The sequence below is a fragment of the Notamacropus eugenii genome, chromosome 1, assembly GCF_028372415.1.
Source record: "Notamacropus eugenii isolate mMacEug1 chromosome 1, mMacEug1.pri_v2, whole genome shotgun sequence".
NCBI classification, from domain to species: domain Eukaryota; kingdom Metazoa; phylum Chordata; class Mammalia; order Diprotodontia; family Macropodidae; genus Notamacropus; species Notamacropus eugenii.
Genome location: NC_092872.1, coordinates 525,190,724 through 525,211,179, shown reverse-complemented (window position 1 = coordinate 525,211,179; position 20,456 = coordinate 525,190,724). Strand labels below are relative to the sequence as shown.

Sequence of the window (20,456 nt, the reverse complement as noted above, 5' to 3'; positions counted from 1 at the left end):
CTCTGTTAACATTTGAGAAGCACTCTATGTCTCATCAGCAACTTCTACATATGGCTAATCTCATCTACTTTACGTTAATTCTTATGATCTATAATTTCAGACAAAGATGTTTCCTTACCTTGTCCCAAGATTATGGATATATGCATTGTTTAGGGCTCTCATTAATCTACACATTGAGTATAGGATTTATTATATAAAATTACTTTTTTCTGACACTTTCCTTTTTACTTTCTAATAAGTACTTTTCTGTGACTCTCAAAAAGACAAATTATATCTATTTGATGAAAACAAATAGTTTTAATTTTACATATTTTTTTACTGCCTGACTCAAGAATTTAAGAATTCTTTATTACCAAATTAGAAATGTAAACTGCTGGAGGAAGTGGGAGAAGGTTGAGTTAGTTTTGCAGGAATGGATATTCCTTCTTCACTAGATCTAAGACTGTTAATTTCTTATATTATTTCCCTCCCTCCACCCTCAATTTAAAAAGAAGGTTAAAAATCAATTGACGCTAGATTTCAATATTTGTAACTACTTCCTTGGATACAGTGTCAAGTTTGCAGTCAGGAAGACATGAATTCAAATCTGGTCTCAGACATTTACTAGGGTGTGTGACCAGCAGGTCACTTAAACCTCTGTATGCCTCAGTTTCTTCAACTTTAAAAAAGGAAGCATCTACCTCATAGACTTTTGAGGATCACATGCAACAATATCTATAAAGTGATTACTGCAGTGCCTCAAACAGAGTAGATATATACTTGATAAATACTTGTTCCCTTCCCTTCTCCCCATTGCCTTTCTTGGCCTGGGCCCATTTTTCAACTTCAGTGGAACTTGAATTTCTGGCCTGTATCAGTAGTAAAAAGGTGAAGCTCTGAAAGAGGATCATGAAATAAAATCCTTGGGTTTTTTTTATACAAACTGTTTTCAAGGAGAGTTCCTATAGGAGCATTATTTACTAATCTTCATGAATCTATGGCAATAAGACTGGAAGGTCCTTGATATTGAGGCTAGTGTTTTTTCCTTTAAAAAAAAGCATCGAAAATGTCTTCAAAAGTTAATTGCTCCAAGGGAATAAGGTTTGTGCCTTTCCAGTCACTTAAGGCATAAAAGCCTGGCATGTGCCTTCCATTGCAGTGCAAGTTAGCACATCCTTCTGAGCAGGTATGTCATCATGGCAAAGGAAGCCAGGGTAGCTGGGACCAACTGAAGTTTATAAAGCTTTATAAATGATAAATATCCTTCCAGGGCCATTGCTGAGCAAGTTTCTAAAGTAAATTTCTTCTAAAAACGGTGTACAGTCTACAAGTATTTCATCTGATTCTGACCTCAAGCCCAAACAACTGTACCCAACCAGAGGTAAGTGTAGACCAGAACACCTTGACTGATGCCCTACTCAGATATTTCATCATGGCAGGTCATAACTTATGATTCTCAAAAGCTATACAAGTAGACCACAAGCTATAGCAGATCTTACCAAGATGTCAAGGATTTTGATTATAGAGCTGGTGGCCAACTTTGTGTTTTTCTTCTATGGAATAGCACAGTTAAGTGTGAAAAGCTTCATGATTGGATTAGATGACTGAATACCAGGTGATGAACTTTTTTTGGCTATACTAACTCATAAGACCATCTACTAACGAGAAGAAGATCTGGAGGTAGAGGAAGTATTAATACTAATAAAATTATGTATCTTTTGAAATACTTAAGTTAAAATAAGTTCTCAAAGTATCTCAGGACATAATGAAAAGTTTTAATCAAAGGGTTCTGTAATTTAGTAATCCTTAAGTAGCTCCAAAGGAATAGGTTTCTGGCTATTTGTTTATTTTTTTAATTCTTTAAACTATGAAATCCCACATTTAATTCAAATTATCCTCCTAGAGCAAACTTGCTTTGAAAATGGGTACATTCAAATGCAATATGGCAAAGTCAGAGCTGTCCCTTACAATTTTTTCAAAATTCTGGTTCCCCATCATGTCCCTGACATCTGAAGAAAGGGACTTCAAACATATCTTTTATTCATTTTTCTACCTCAGTACACATCAAGTCATTGTCAAATTATGCTATTTCTTTCTCCAACAACATACATTGAAATTTGTTTACTATTCTTATTAAACCAAGCTAGAATTGGTTTTCTAAAAAATCAAAAAAATAGAATGGGCTCCCCATGTGATGTGATGTCACCAATTAACTAAGGTATCAAGTGCAGATGGAATCATGGTAAGAAAATAAGAATCTACACTGGGAACAAGGGCTAGACACTGTCAAAGTTCATGAGTATCCCAAGTGCTTCTTGGATCAAGAATAATACAAACAATTAGAGGAAATGTAGACACAAGATAAACATGAAGAAAAGAATGTGGAGACAGAAAAATGAGAAAAACAGAACAAAAATAAAAATAAAAATGATACAAAAATTGACCTGAGGTTAGATATTTATTGAGGTATAGTGCTAGAGAAAGCACATTATATCTAAAATCAGAAGACAAGCTCTATTCAAAGTTCCAAAACTAACTATAATCTTAGGCAAGTCATTCTGTCATTATGAAGACATTATATGCCACTTCTCACGAGGCACTAGATGTAGGAGGTCAGCACAGTCAAGGCTCATCCTGAAGATCCCAAAACCTCAAAGGCCACTGCAGTGCAAATATATCTAAATACAAATCTCCCTGCAACATACCCAATGAGTGGTCAACTAGCCTCTACATGAAGCAACTTAGTGAAGAAGAATGAACTACATTTCTTTTTTCTTTAAAAAAAAACAACACATCTTTTTATTTATTAATTAATTTTATTTATCTTCAATGTTCTACAATAACTACCATATAACTTGGATTATTATTTTCCCCTCCCTCCCCTAGATGGCATACAATTTTATATAGTTTCTACACATACATTCCTATTAAATACATTTTCACTATACTTATGCTGTGTTGAAGAATTAAAATGAGTGGGAGAAATCATCTAACAACCAAAACATAATACATACACACACACACACACACACACACACACACACACACACACATAAATGATCTGCTACATTCTGCAATTGAATTCCATAGTTCTTTCTCTGAATGTGGAAGGCATTTTGCCTTACAAGATCATTGGGAATTAAGTCCTTGCATTGCAATGAAGTTCTAAGTCTACCAGAAAAACTCTCCCACACTGTGGTCATTGCAGTGCACAAAGTTCTCCTGGTTCTGCTCCTCTCACTTAGCATCAGATCATATAAGCCTTGCCAGGCCTCTCTGAAGTCTTTCTGTTCACCATTTCTTATAACACAATAGTATTCCATTACATTCATATACCATAATTTATTCAGCAACTCCCCAACTGATGCACCTACCCTTCATTTCCAGTTTGGGGCCACCAGAAAGAATGCTGCTATAAATATTTTTGTACATGTGGGACCCTTTCCCATTTTTATGATCTCTTAGGGATACAGTCCTAAAAGCAGTATTGCTGGACCAAAGGGTATGCACATTTTTGTAGCCCTTTGGGCACAGTTCCAAATTGCTATCCAGAATGGTTGAATCAGCTCACAGCTCTACCAACAGCGTATTAGTGTTCCAACTCTCCCACATCCTCTCCAACATTTATCACCTTCATGTTCTGTCATGTTTGCCAATCTGACAGGTGTGATGTGGTACCTCAGAGTTGTTTTGATTTGCATCTCTCTAATCAAAAATGATTTAGAGCATTTTTTCATATGATGATATCTTTAATTTCTTCCTCTGAAAACTGCCTGTTCATATCCTTTGACCATTTATCAATTGGGGAATGACTTGTATTCTTGTAAATTTGACTCAGTTCTCTATCGATTCTAGAAATGAGGCCTTTATCACTGACAATAGCTGTAAAAATTCTTTCCCAGTTTTCTACATCCCTCTGAATTTTGGTTGCATTGGGTTTGGTTGTGCAAAAACTTTTCAACTTAAAGTAATCAAAATTATCTGTCTTGCACCTCATAATGCTTTCTATCTCTTCTTTTGTCAAAAATTCTTCCCTTGTCCATAAATCTGATAACTACACTATTCCTGAACAATCTGTCCATAGTATCAATCTTTACACCTTGATCGTGTACCCATTTGGATTTTATTCTTGTGTACAGTGTCAGGCATTGGTCAATGCCTAGTTCCTACCGCACTTATCCAATTCACCCAACAATTTTTGAAGAACAGTGATTTCTTATCCCAGAAGCTGGGGTCCTTGGGTTTATCAAACAGTAGATTGCTATATTCATTGTCTACTGTGTCTTAAGTACCTAGTCTATTCCACTTGTCTACCCTTCTGTTTCTTAGCCAGTACCAAGTGGTTTTGATAATTGCTGCTTCATAATACAATTTGAGATCTGGTAGGGCTAGGCACCTTCCCTAGTATTTTTTTTTTCATTAGTTCCTTTGATATTCTGGACCTTTTGTTCTTCCAGATGAATTTTGATATTTTTTTCTAACTCTTGAAAATAATTATCTGGTAGTTTGATTGGTATGACACTGAATAAGTAAATTAATTTAGGCAGAATTGTCACTTTTATTATATTGGCTCGGCCTACCCACCAGCAACTGATGTTTTTCCATTTACTTAGATCTGACTTTATTTGTGTGAAAAGTGTCTTGTAGCTGTGTTCATATAGTCCCTGGGTTTGTTTTGGCAGGTAAACTCCCAAAAAGGGATTTCTCTTTCTATCTCTTGCTGTTGGACTTTGTTACTAATATATAGGAATGTAAAAGATTTGTTTGGGTTTATTTTGTAACCTGCAACTTTGCCAAAGTTGTTTATTATTTCAAGTAGTTTTTTACTTCAATCTCTGGGATTCTCTAAGTGTACCATTATATCATCTGCAAAGAGTGATAACTTAGTTTCTTCTTTGCCTATTCTAATTCCTTCAATTTCTTTATCTTGTCTAATTGCTATAGCTAACATTTCTAGTACCATATTGAATAAGTGATGATAATGGACATTCTTGTTTCACCCCTGATCTTATTGGAAATGCATCTCGTTTATCACCATTGCATATAACACTTGCAGAAGATTTTAGGTAGATACTGCTTATCATTTTATGGAACGTTCCATTTATTCCTATGCTTTCTAGTGTTTTCAATAGGAATGGAGGTTGCATTGTCAAGTTTTTCTGCATCTATTGAGATAATTATGTGATTTCTGTTAGTTTTGTTGTTGATATGGTTGACAATGCTAATAGTTTTCCTAATAATGGACCAGTCCTGCATTCCCGGTATGAATCCTACCTGATCATAATGTATTAATCTCGTGATAAGATGCTCTATTCATTTTGTTAAAATCTTATTTAAAATTTTCGCATCTATATTCATTAGAGAAATTGGTCTATAAATTTCTTTCTCTGTTTTCTCTTCCTGGTTTAGGTATCAAAACCATATTTGTATCATAGAAAGAATTTGGCAGGACTCCTCCTTCCCCAATTTTCAAAAATAGTCTATATATTATTGGAATTAACTGTTCTTCAAATGTTTGATAGGATTCACTTGTAAATCCATCCAGCCCTGGAGATTTTTTCCAAGGGAATTTCATTGATGGCTTGTTCAATATCTTTTTCTGAGATGGAGTTGTTTAAGTATTCAACTTCCTCTTCTATTAATCTGGGCAATTTGTATTTTTTAAAATAATCATCCATCTCATTTAGATTGTCGAGTTTATGGGAATAAAGTTGGGCAACGTAATTTCTAATTATTGTTTTAATTTCCTCCTCATTGGAAGTGAGTTCACCTCTTTCATTTTTGATTTTAGTAATTTGGTTTTCTTCTCTCTTTTTAATCTGATTGACCAAAGGTTTGTCAATTTTATTAGTTTTTTCATAAAACCAACTATTGGTTTTATTTATTAATTCAATAGTTTTCTTCATCTCAATTTTATTAATCTCTCCTTTGGTTTTCAGTATTTCTAATTTGGTATATGTTTAGGTATTTTCAATTTGTTCTTTTTCTAGCTTTTTCAGCTGCATGCCCAAATCACTGATCTCCTCTTTCTCTATTTTATTCATGTAGGTGTTCAAAGATATAAAATTTACTCTAAGAAGTGATTTGCAGTGTCCCATAAGATTTGGTAGGTTGTCTCAATATTGTCATTCTCTTGAATGAAGCTGTTGATTGTTTCTATGATTTCTTGTTTAACTCACTCCTTCTTTAGGATTAGATTATTTAGCTTCCAATGGATTTTTGGTTTATCTTTCCACGGTCTTTTATTACATATAATTTTTATTGCATTATGATCTGAGAAGGATGCATTGACTATCTCTGTCTTTCTGCACTGGATTGTGAGGTTTTTATGCCCTAGAACATGGTCAATTTTTGTATATGTGCCATGCACCACTGAGAAAAAGGTATATTCCTTTCTATCCCCATTCAGTTTTCTCCAGAGATCTATCATATCTACCTCATCCAGAATTTTATTCACCTCCTTAACTTCTTGTTTATTTTAGGGTTAGACTTATCAAATTCTGAGACAGGGAGGTTGAGGTCCCCCACTAGCATAGTTTTGCTGTCTATTTCTTCCTGTAACTCTCCCAATCTCTCCTCTAAGAATATGGATGCTATACCACTTGGAGCATACATGTTTAGTAAAGATATTGCTTCATTGTTTATTGTGCCTTTTAGCAGGATATAGTTTCCTCCCTTATGCTTTTTGATTAGATCTATTTCTACTTTTGCTTTGTCTGAGATTAGGATTGCTACCCCTGCTTTTCTTACATCAGCTGAGGCACAACATATTCTGCTCCAATCTTTTACCTTTACCCTGTGTGTATCCCTCCCGTTTCAAATGTGTTACTTGTAAACAACATATTGTTGGATTATGGCTTTTAATCCATTCTGCTATCCATCTCCGTTTTATGGGAGAGTTGATTCCATTCACATTCAGTTATGATTACAATCTGTGTCTTCCCCTCCATCCTCTTTCCCACCATTTGTGCTTTTAGTTCTCCCATCTCCCTTCCCCTCCTCAATAGGATTTTTACTTTTCATTACCACCTTCCACAGTCCTCCCTTCCTTCTTTCAACCCTAATCCATTTTATTCCCCTTTACCCTTACTATTTCTTCCCCCACTTTTAGCTTCCCCTTCCCTTTCTTTCCCTTTTCCCTCCTACTGCCTATGGAGCTAGTTACATTTATATACTTAAGTTTATTGTTCCCTCCTTGAACCAAATCAGATGAGAGTACCTCTCAAACAATGCTCATCTCTCTCCCCTTTTCCCCTCTACTATAATTTTGTACTTCTTCCTGTGATGTAATTTACCATTTTCTGCTTCCTCCTTTTCACATCTCCTGTTACAATCCCTTCATATGCTTAAATCATATTTTTACCATCACATCATTTATTTTATACCTGTTCCCTCTATATATATATCCCTTTTATATTTCATAATAGATGGACAATTCTCAGGATTAACGAGTATCATTTTCCCTTATAGGGAGGTAAAGAGTTTGCCCAAATTGAGTAACAAGTTTTTCTTTTTTTTTCTTTTCCCCTGTTTATCTTTTTATGCCTCTCTTGCGACCTGCATTTGAAGACTGAATTTTCTATTGAGTTCTGGCCTTTTTGTCAGGAAGGACTGGAAATTCCTAATTTTGCTGATTGTCCATCTCCTTGCCTGAAATGTTATGCTGAACTTTGCTGGGTAATTGATCCTTGGTTGTAGTCAAAGCTCCTTTGCCTTACAGAATGTTGTATTCTAATTCCTTTGATCTTTGTTGCTCCTCGATATTTGAATAGTTTCTTTCTGGCTGCCTGTAGTATTTTCTCCTTCACTTGATAGTTCTGGAATTTGGCAACAATATTTCTTGGGGTTTTTAGTTTGGGATCTCTTCTTTCAATGACTATTCACTCTGGATCTAGCACTTCTGGGAAGTTTTCCTTGATTCCCTGGAAGATTTATCCAGACTCTTTTCTTCCTCATGGCTTTCTGGTAGGCCAATAATTCTTAAATTTTCTGTCCTGGATGCATTTTCCAGGTGAGTTGTTTTTCCAATTAGATATTTTACATTTTCTTCTATGTTTTCATTCTTTAGATTTTGTTTGACTGATTCTTGACGTCCCAGAGTCATTAGTTTCTACTTGCCCAATTCTAATTTTTATCAAATACTTTTCTTCAGTTAACTTCTGCATCTCCTTTTCCATCTGTCCAATTATTCCTTTTAAGGCATTATTTTCTCCAGTTAGTTTTTGAAAGAGATGTTCTCATAAGTGAATTCTTTTTTCATACTTTTAAAATCATTGGCCAGTTTTTCTTCTATTTCCTTCTTCAGCTGTTCCTGGAGAGCTGTTTGTGCATGCGAGCAGTTCATAGTCCCTTCTGAAGTTTCAGATGAAAGTACAGTCTCATTACTGACCTCTTTGGTAGTCTTCTTTTGGCTCTTGTCCCCATAAAAAGATTCTACGTTTTTTTTCACCCTTGCTTTGCTTTTTCTTGCTCATGATGGTGATTTGTGTTGTGGCTTCTGGTTCTTTCCGTTAGAAGCTGCAGAACTTGGGTGTTGAGCTGACTGGGGTAAAAAGGCTAAGGGCAGATGCCTTTTTATCTTTTGGGCTGTTTCCCTGATCAGCCCTGGGGAAATCTTGTTAAGTGTTGGGGAGGGGTGGTCTGGTCCTAGGAGATCTCCTCAGCTGAGCTGAGGCAAGGCAAGCTCAGGGGTTGGTGATCCAGGCTGCCCTATTGTCTTCCCATTTCCCCTGGAGTGCTGAGGCATGCCTGGGTCCTAGTTCGAGTTTCCACCTCCCCTGGAGCTCCTCTCCTAGCGCTGAGGCCTGGGTCCCAGTTCGAGTTTCCACCATCCTGGGCCCCTCTCCTTCTAGTTCACCTCTGCCACAGTAAGAGGACTCCCCCTTAGCCATTTTCCTAGCCTCAGGTATTATGAGACTGTTTGCCCCTTCACTATGCCCACTCATCTGGGATTTTTCTGGGGAAATATTTTATGGTTCTTTCAAGGTCAACAAGCGGGGAGGAGAGAGCATTTACTGATCACTTTGCCATTTTAGCTCCTGAAAGTTCTAGTAGGTGACTTACAGATGTTTAATCTGCGGGCTGAAAGTCTCAGGAGCTGCTGTGGCTGATATCTGGGGCTCAGCAGCTGTGCACTGCAGCTCTACCATTCCACCTGCTGCTGCCTCAGGCCTCCCCGGGGCTTTCCTGCTCTGCTGCGCTGTGTTGAACTACATTTCTGAGGCAACCCATTCTATTTTTTGGTATCTCTAATTATTAGAAAAAAATTTTCTTATAACCAACCAACATATGCTTCTCCACAACCTCCAAATATTAGAATTACTTCACTCCTACAACCTGGAACCAAGGAAAACAGGTCCACTCCTAACTGCATATGACTGCCTTTCAAGTACATGATGAGAGCTACTATTTCAGCCCCCAACAGTCCAGTTTTTTTTCTTCTAGGAAAACATCCCCACTTCCTTCAACCAGTCTTAGAATGCCAAGCTCTCCAATCCTCGTTATACTGGTTCTTTAGAACAGAATATCACTTTCCAGATATAGTCTGTCTCAGCCAAAAGACAATTAATAATTAATACCTTCCTTGTTCTGACGATTAAACCTCTCTCTTCATACTAAACTTGCATATTGTTCATTAAACCTCCAAATCGTTTAGAATACTAATCTAAAGAATACAAATCTTTAGAATATTTATACTCAGGCTGTTAACTTTTTTCATCAGGAATGGAAGTAATAAAACACAACACACTCCCCTTCCCTTCCCCACCTCCTCTCTCTTGTCCTCTCCTCTCTCTCTCTCAATTGAAAAGGCTACTAGTCCACCCTGCTCCCTGTAATGACAAATTAATAACTCTTTGCTCAAGAGCTCAAAGTTTTTAGCTTCTAATTTGGCTTTTACTGCCCTCTAGCTTTGAATTTTAATTGTTGCATCTTCCTGATATTCAGATCCAAATAACTCACCTTTTCTCACTGTTATTAAAATATACAGATATGCAGGTTTATTTAAAGATATATTTATTGCCTTTGGCAACTATTACAAAAGGTAGTGCTCTACAGTTATAAGGAGGTCAGCATATGTAATGAATAGATCACTGGATTTGGAGTCAAAAGATAAGGGTTTGAATCTCATATCCGCTATACTTCCCAGCTATATGACCATTAGCAAATGACTCAAGTATTCAGAACGTAACTGTCCTAAAGTAAAATAGAAATATTACCATAACTATGTCAAAGGATAATTATGAAGAAAATGCTCTACAAATCTTTAAGTGTTTTGTAAAAGAGTTATTATTAGAAAAACATTTTATACTTAAAGGTATTCAGAGCATATTATATGAGAAATATCAATACCCCCATTCACAGTTGCTTACTAGAAATAACCACAGTTATCTCACCATCTTAAAGCTCACATATGGAAGCAAGTGTCTAAAAAGGTACCTAGTCTAAGGATCTCAGTTTGAGAAGGAGGTATAACAGCTGCAAAGCCAACAGAGATTCAGAGTTAAAGGCTTCCTCTTAAGTAATGGTTTAGGGTTAGACTTTTCAAAATTCTTAAGGTCTTTAAAGAAAGGAAGAAGTGGGTGTCTGGTGGTGAGTAGGAAGGTGAGACGGTCAGAGGACTTTGGCAGCCGTGTGAAAAAAAACAGAGTAGAGCAGAAGGATTTGAAGCACAGAAACTAATCAGAAGGCTACTATAACAACCTAAGGAAAAGGTTTTGAAAGGCAAGTCAATAGCTGTTTGCTCAAGTTTTCTCATCTGTAAAATGAAGCTAATAATCACACATACCTCATATTATGGTCATGAGGATCAAATAATGAGGATCAAACGGATCAAATATGTACCTGGCACATAGTAGGTGCTAGACAATTGTTTGCTCCCCGATGATGTGAAAAGAAGAATGGAAAGAGTAGGAAAAAAGAGAGAAAAGACAGGAAGGCTGAGGCAAATGACCTCACATAACCAGAGTGTACAAGTAGATACCTATGCAAAAAAGGAGGAGGGAGTAAGGGGAGCAGCTAACAATTTAGCCTCACTCTCTTTTGAACTGGTCAAAGGAGGAAAGACTATATACTCACACAGAGTAGGGTACAGAAATACATTTCTTCCAACAGTGAAATAAGAGGGAAGTAGAAGGAAGAATTTGAGGGAGAAAAGGTTAAGGGCACTGTAATCAAAATAAATTCTAACTAAGTATGTACAAGAAAACATATATCTTTTTGAGGTGGCAAAAAAAATGGGAATCTGAAGATGTGCTCATAAGTGGGCAAATAGCTAAACAAGTTACAGTATATATACACAGTACATATTATAAGCACTACTATTCTGCAAGAAATTATAAAAAGGATGGCTAAACAGAAACCAAGGAAGCCTTACATGAATTGACACACAGACAGAACAAGGAAAATGATAAAATGGTAGGTAAATTATAAAGATAAAAATTTTGAAAGAATTAGGAACTCTTATAAGTGTAATGACTAATCATAATTCCAGAGGATTAATGATGAAACATGCTACCTACTTCCTGACAAAGGGATTGAAAGAAGGACTCAAAATACAGAATGCCTTTCTTTTTTTTGGGGTACGATCAGTGCCAAAATTTGCTTCAATTAACTATATTGTTTGTAACAGTTTTGTTTTTTCTTTCATTCTTAATTGGAGGGAGGGGATTAGAATAGGTGACAGATTTTTGCTGACTGAAAAAATTTATACTTTTTTTCAAGTATATATGGAAAAATGAAGTCTAGCACTATTGGGAAAAATTCTTATGTTATAATCCCTTCTGAAAACTGATTAATAAGGTCAATTTTGTTCATGTAAGACAACACTTTAAAAAAAATTCCCATTTTAAAAAGTATTCTGTCATGATCTCATTCAAATGTTTCAATAAGGGTAAATCTTGATTTAGTCACAGAGTAAACTTAAACCCTTTCAGAGGACGAAATAATTGTAACTATGCTTAATATAAAAGATGACTGTTCAAGATGCAATTTACTTCACATTTAATGATGCTTAAGAAAAAATAAGCATTTTAACAAGAAGAATAGTGTGGTGTAAAAGTCCTATCAAATGTAGAGAGTAACAGGAGGAATTTTAGACATCAGAAAATATATCTGATAATCCCATGTAATATCATTTCAATTTAATTTTAAAATTAAAATGCATACACATCTTCACTTGACCCTACTTTCCCCTCTCCTTTCTTTCATAGTCATTCTCCTAGGAACAATCCAGCTTCTTTCCTAATCCTCGTTAAAATTGCTTTTTCTAAGGATCTCTTAATTACTAATGCTAATTTCCTCATCCTTCTTGGCTTCTCTCACACTACTGACAATCTCCTTCCCTTCTATAAATCCTTTCCTGTATCATTAGCCATGTCTGCCCTACACTCTAGAACTGTGGTAAACTCTTACCTTGAGCTTTGTCATGGGCCCTGCACTGTCCCTCTCTATATTGTCTCACCCAGTTGCTTCAATCATTTCATGGAGATGACTACCAAATTTACATATCCAGCCCTCATCTTTCTCCTGGGCTCTGATCTCACCTGTGTAGTTCCCACAGGCACCTCAAATTCAGCATGTCTGAAACAAACTAATCTTTCCTCAAAAGTCCACACATTCCCCTTTGAAACATCATAAGAAATAGCTTGGGACAGAGGAAAAGGGATTCAGGGTAGATAAGATATGTATGGGAAAGGGTACCATCTTCTAAACTAGGGTATTCTCTTCTCCCCCAGCTTAACAGTATTTTGTTTTTTCAATTGCATGCAAAGATAGTTTTCAATATTCACTTTTATAAGATTTTGAGTTCCAAATTTTTTCTCCCTCCCTTCCCCACTCCGCAAGACAACAAGCAATCTGATATAGGTTGTACATGTAGAATCATATTAAACACATTTCCACATTAGTCATGTTGTAAAGGAAGAATCAGAACAAAAGGGAAAAACCATGAGAAAGAAGAAACAAAAAACAACAAGAAAAGGGAAATAGTATGCTTTGAACTGCATTCAGACTCCATAGTTCTTTCTCTGAATGTGGATAGAATTCTCCATTATGAGTTTTTTGGAATAATCTTAGATCACTGTGTTGCTGAGAAGAGCTAAACCTATCACAGTTGATCATTGCACAATATTGCTGTTACTCTGTACAATTGCTGCTTTATAATAGTTTTAGATCTGGCACAACTAGTTTACCTTCCTTTGCATTTTTTTCCAATAGTTACCTTGATATTCTTGACCTTTTCTAAACTAGGGAATTCTTAAGCTGAAGTCCATGAACTGATTTTTTTTAGAAGACAGAATTTTGATCATTGCATTTCAATAACTGACTTTCTTTCTGATCTTATTTATTTTATACATTTAAAATACTATTCTGAGAAAGAAACTCATAGGTTTCACCTAAATATTGAAGGGATCTAAGACACAGAAAAGATTAAGAATCCCCATTCTAAACTGATTGAAGAGAAATTTAGGGAGGGTAGACAACAAAGAGAATATATACTATATGATAAGTTTTCAAATATCTTAAAGCTCTTATTTTTCTTAGTTTAAAAAAAATCTGATTTGCTTCTCTAGAAACAAATATTTTAATATTTAGGTCTCTGGTTTTAATACATGCTTATTAGTGTTTCAGACTTTTATGCCTGTTCCAGGCTAGGCTTTTATGATTTTGACTATTTTAGCCCCAAATCTACTACACTAGAAGAGTACAGTTGCACATTCTAAGTGCAATTTGTGGCACTATTATATTTAAACAATATGGCATCTAGTCAAAGTTTCTTCTATAGCATGGAAGGATTTATATGATCTGATGCAAAGTGAAGTAATCAGAGCCAAGAAACCAATATTCACTAACTATACTAATATAAATGGAAAGACCAAGCATAAAACAGAAGATGAATGCTGCAAAAAATTATGCACTATAGCTTGATCTTATTAGAAAAAATAAGACACTTCCCCTTTCTTACTTCTTTGCAGAAGTAGAGGTTTCCCAGTTGTGAACTGCATATAACAGATTTTAGTCAATGTATTAATCAATTTTGCTGAATTTATGTTCTTTTCTTCCTCTTTTTTCATTCTCATTCTTTGTTATAGAGGATGGCTCTAAAAGAGAGAGGGGGACAGATATAGAAGAAAATCTGGGTGATGTAAAAACCAAAGATAGTTATAAATCTAAAATATATCTCTACATATAATATCTATAAATAAAAAGCTGCTTCTGCACAGGTTTCTAACTTTTATCATATTTCAGTGAACCTGTCATTAGGAAGTTATTGAGGAAAAATATGAAAATAAACTGCAATCATTTTTTTAATTAATCTAATTTTTAATTACTTTTAGAACTTGTTTTATTTATAAATTATAACAATGCATTAATTTTTAGATGACTTCAGTTAATATAACCTTTAGTTAGGTCTTCAAAGACAAAGGCTGGGAGCTTATCATGAAAATTATCCCATTATTTGTTCCTATTCTCCAATCAATGGATAATTTGGCAAACTGCATTGGGAGTAGGAATTGATGACTAAGAAGAGATAAGGAATAAGGCTCTTATTGGAATCTTTCTGAATTTAACTAGAGTGAGTCTATAATTGAAATGACAAAGAGTACCAAGCAGCAATCAAGTCATAACATAATAATTCCAAGACTAAAATAAGCCCAAAGGTATACTTGTTGAATTCTGATCTCCTGGCCTTAAAGCAAAAAGAAAAAAGATTATTTTCCAAAGAATGAGCTCCAGAGAATTACTATATCCCAGTTGACTCTTTCACCAGTCCTCTCAGAGGAGCAGATGTAGGATTAGGAAACTCAGGATTTATTTAAGATCTATTTTTTGCAACACTGTGTATAAGCAAATTTTTTTAAAAAATAGTAACTTATGGCACTTCAATTTTGAAATTATGCCGCTATACGATGTTAAATGCCAACTTCTTGAAAAATAAGTTCTAATATGTGCACAGTGGGCAAACTTACTAAATTATAACTTCCAATAAGAAGGAAATATATATATCTTACTTAACCGCAATTAATCTAGCTCTGCAAAACCTTTCTTTACCACAAGGACCATAACACGGGTCAAATCTCTTTGTCTTAAGCTTCTATAGGACTTACTTCCTTATACACACATTCATCTAGCAATTAATCAAGTATTGCTGCTTTGTTTCTTCTCCCCATTAGGGTTGTGAACTATTATCATATACTGTGAATTACTTTTTCATATGTCTATGTTACACTAACCATTCATACTCCTTTGTACTTCTTGAAATAGTCAACACGATGTCTTTATGCAGTTGTCAAGCATTTTTAAATCTGATATGAGAGAATATTTGTTTTAACTAGGATTCCCTATGTACCTAATCTTTTTTCTACTTTAACTGTTATGAATCCTTAATAAATGTTTGCTGAATTTACTGAGAAAAAAAACAACCTGAGGAGAATTCCCAGTGTAGAGAAAGCCTTGAAGATAGGACAAGCCATGTACTGCTTAAGAGTGGGCCAATTTAGTTTAATCATACTCAGGGATTCTTAACCACCCCATCTTTGGCAGTCTGGTGAAGTGTATGGACCTCTTCTCAGAATATTTCAAATGCATAAAATAAAACACATAGGTTTACAAAGAAAATCAACTACACTGAAATAGTTATAATTTTTTTTTTTAATTCCCAGGCTCCCTTGGAGACAGATACTAGTGTAAGAACCCCTGGTTTAGAGTATGTGGAAGGGAATAGTGTGTGATAAAAAGATATAATCTTCCTTTGTATGTGAGGAAGATTAATTAAGAGATGGCAAAAATTAGGAAGGTTACTGCAATAGATGGCAAGAAGAGTTCATGTGATACAAGGTGAAAGAGAAGAGGCTAGTTGAGAACAATTTTGCAAGGAGACTCAAAAGAATACCTTATCTTCCTTGATCCAAATTCTATTTATCCATCTAGATCCAGTTCAAGACCGATCTTATCAGCAAAGCTTTACTTGACCAAGCCAACCTATAACCACTTCTCATTTTTCGAAATTATTTTTGCACTTGTCTATCACAAAACTTATCTAAATTTCACTTAAAATCTTACATTGTCACCAAACTGCAAATACCATTTGTATCCTTCACAGCAATTATCACAGTACTTACATACTAGATATTCAATAAATATTTATTATGAATTAAAATTAGAATATAGAATTTAGGGCAAAAAGAACTCAAATCACCTAAACCAAACCCCACATTATTTAAGTGGAGAAGAAAAAGTCTAAAAAGATGATTAGATGATTTTTCTTTAGATTAAATATTCCCAATCTCTTCAAATGATATGTTCAACTAGTCCCACTGTCATCATGGTCATGCTCCAGATTGTCAATATGTTTTTGAAAATGTGATGTAAAACTATAAACCATATCCCAGGTATAACCAGATCAGAGAAAACTATAGCAGAAATATCACCTTCTTTGTTCTGAATATTTTATTTTTCTTAATATAGTCTAAAATCAAATTAACATTTGGCTGTCATTGCTGAGTATGAAATAAACAACTATAGCAATTATCTGCACAAATACTTGCAGATAAAACTAATTTGGAGTGGAGAAGAAGGGAATAAGTAGGGGTAATCCACTGACTAAACAGAAAAAAAAACTGAGGGAGGGAGCAAAAGTACTGAATATGTAGTGTTCTCTGTTGGGTTTCTATAATTATTTTTTAGAAAAAGTTTTTTTAAATTAGCAGAACCAGAATTCATGGAACCTGTGATTTCTGTCTTTGCTTTGAAGGGCTAATTGTGGTACTGCAAGTCTGCTGCAGTATGATGCAATGGAAAAGAACACTGGACCTTAAGTCAAAAGACCTCCAGTTCCAAGCCATATTAGCTGTGTGACTTTCAGAAGTTTACAAAAAAATTTCTTCTATAAAATGGAGAGAACGTACTACCTAACCCCAGGCATGCCTATAAGGATCAAAGGAAATAATGCATGTAAAGCACTCCCTCTACAAATGTAAACTATTGCTGTTGCTAAAATAAGTAGAATAATCTAACTATAAAATAGATTATTAATAGCATTTTTAATGTCCTAAAAGTCTGAGGAGGATGGTTTGCCTTATACAATCTTGATAAAAATAATACAGATCAGAAATTTTACTAATGCTTCAAAAGATAAATGTTACTTGCATCTCTAATTAAAGTCTAAGGAGCCATAAACAGTGCACTTACAATAACTTCTTCAGTTCGACAACCTTTATAAAGTTTGGGAGGCTTGAAGAGGATTCAACAATTCAATCAAGATTTCACAAGAGTCTCTTAGAAACCCCATTAATTTAGTACGGAAAAGAGTGCACAAGCCCCACCCAATTTACAATTCTACTTGGAAAGGTACCATAGTAGCTCTGTAAATTTACCCAGCAAAATGGTCCTGATAAATGAGAAATCCAGAGAGTTAGGAACCAGGTAAGATAAGGTTCCATTTCTGAAATTCCTCATTTAAGTGAATTATATTATAAAAGTAAACACTGATAATGCTACATTTTAAATAAATTCATATTCTATCCTAAATATTTCTATTCTAAATATTCAACTTCAATTAAAGTCACAAACCAATTACACGAGACCAAAGTACAAAGGTTTTAATTTTCAAATGCTAAAACCTTGATGATTTAAAGGCTGCCACACACACAAAAAAGAAAAGCAGCATGACATAATTTTAGCTCCTATGATTCTAATCAACAACAATGAAGTTTTGCTAGGTTTTTCAGCAATAATTTGACTTTAGGCATATATAACTGATTATAACAGGAAAAAATCCATACCATTTTTAAAGGTAGTGAAAATTAAAGTCTGGGAATTGTGAGTTTTGAGACACAGTGAAAGAAATAACACTTATATAATTCTGCAGAGACCAATTAAAATGCAGGCAAAACAATACCAGTGGTGAGGTGTTATAAATCATCTTCAGACCAGCAAACAAGGCTCTTTCTCTGCTCTACTTCTAGCGCACATTTTATGTCAAAGTTTCTCTTAGGATTTCTCTTGTTGAAAATAGGTCTCTAAGGAACCAACTGTAGAGTAGTGTTGTGATCATTCTATGATGCAAGAGAGAAGTCTCTCAAGTAGTTATTTTGAAGAAAAAAAAATTACTTCAGTTATGATTGAAAATATATTACCACTTTCCAATAATTTTTTTAAAGTATTTACTGTATAATGGCTGCAACAATCAGTTCATGTTTCATTTTCTTTTATGTTTCTCTGAATCATAAACAATTTCCGTAAATAAGAACTCATACCACTACATACTTTATACTTTGCTCTCTAGCAAAACAATTTAGATAAGTTTAAGAGTAATAATTTGTACACAATGTTTCACTTCAATTTCATAAGTTTACTGGCTTTATATGCTATAACCTGAAAGGCATCCTGGAGGTTGATCAATCAACTAGTCCACTCATTTTAAACATGAAGAAAAAGAGGCCTAGAGAGGTGGAGTAACTTGTCAAGGGCTTGGAGTTCAAACCCAGGTGATATGATTATAGAATCAAAGAACTAGAGCTAGAAGGGCCCTCAGAGTTCCCCTAATTCCAGTATGTAAAATGATTCTGGATAAACTTGATGGATTTTTCTACGTAGAAGATGATTAGTATACATAATAACCTTATTTACATCCATTTTTATTTTATTTGTTTTTAGCTTAATATTTACACTTTGAAAATGAAAGGGGGAAAAATGTGTAAACATTTTGTACCTGCAATGATAATAACACAACATACTAAAATTTCTGGGATACAATTAAAGCAGTCCTTGGAGCAAAAATAGCTTAAAAAGTACATTAATAAAGCAGAAAAAGGGACTTAATGGATCCAATGTGCAATTTAAAAATCAGAAATCTAATTACTAAATTCAATAGAAGCATAACAGAAGTTTGAATGTTATAGGAGAAATTAATAAACTGGAAACCAGAAATGTAAAGAGCTAAAAACTGGTTCTTTGAAATGGCTAAAAATGTTGATAAATTTTTAGCCAATTTGATTAAAAAGAGAGGGAATGAATAAGAAAATAAAAAGAGAAATCCCGACCATCAGAAATATTTTTTTAAAAATTATCAAAACTGATTAGAGCTACATGACACCAAAACTAAAAATTCAAATGTGAGGATTATCTACAAAAATACAAAATACTTAAAATAACAAAAATACCAAAAAGAGATCTTAAATAAGACAATCTCAGAAAAAAGATATTAAGCTAGCTCTAAAAAGATTACCCAAAAAAGCTGAGGCACTGCAGGGGAGTATTGATTTAGATGTTTTTACAGGAAAAACCTAGTGAACTTTTAAAGACCAAATAATACCAATACAATGCAAATTCTTTTCAAAAATAGAGGAAAAAAGAAACCAAACTCCTTTTTTAAGTATTCCAATACCCAAACCAAGGAAAGATAAAGCAAAACAAACAAAAAAAACCCCCCAAAAAACACTACATAACTATAGACCAATATAATTAGTTAGCAATAAACATTTATTATGAACTAACAATGTGCCAGACACTGCTGAGCACTGCATTTACAGAAAAAGGCAAAAATAACATCCATGCCTACAAGGACATTTCTTTCTAATGAGGGAAACAACATGCAAAAAGTTGTACTTACAAATTCCATGTAGTGTGAATGGAAGGTAATCTCAGAGGGAAGGCACTAATTCTGTTTTGTTATGTTTTGGGTTTTTTTGGGGGGGTGGATATGTGTGGGGTGTGGGGGTTGGTGAAGACTTGAAAAGGTCTCTTGCAAAAGGTAGGATTTGAACAAAGTTTTAATGAAGCCAAGAAGACTGAGATCATTCTAGACATGGGGGACAGCCAGGTCAAAGTCAGAGTTGAGAGACGTAATATATTGTGCAAGACAAATAGCAAGGCCAAAGGTGCTGAATCGTAGTATATGTGGAGAGAATGAACGTATCAGGAGACTGGAAAGGTAGGAAGAGGCTCTAAACACCAAAAGGAGGAATTTTATATTTGATCCTGGAGATAATGATGGTATTTGAGTTTATTGGGGAAGTGGGGTACCTATGCTTACAGAAAATCATTTTGGCAGCTGAATGAAGGACAGATTGGACAGGGAAGAGATGAAGCTGGGAAACTAACCAGAAAGCTTTTGCAATAGTCTAGGTGAAAAGTGATAAGGGTCTACAACAAGATGACAGCTATGTGAGTAAAAAACATGTACAAGAGAAGTGCCAAGACATGCAACAGACTGATTACAAGGAGTCAGTAAAAGTGAGGATTTGAGGATGGGGATGTCCCTAGAAGCCTGGGACAATGGGAAATGGAAATTACTTCAACAGATATAGAAAAGCTGAGAAGTCAGGGAATGTTTAGGGGGAAGTTAATGAGTTCAGTTTTAGATGCACTGAGTTTCAGAAGTTTATGAATCAGCCAGTTAAAGATGTCTAAAAGGTTGTTAATGATGTGAAACTGAAGCTCAAGAAAATTCTGTGAATTATTTTCAGAGATGATGA

At 34.7% G+C, this 20,456-nt stretch overlaps 1 protein-coding gene across 11 annotated transcripts in view; it reads right to left on the bottom strand.

Moving 5' to 3' along the window:
* NCOA1 (nuclear receptor coactivator 1) overlaps positions 1 to 20,456 on the bottom strand; it is a 241,668-nt gene that overhangs the window by 158,928 nt on the left and 62,284 nt on the right. The window lies entirely within an intron of this gene.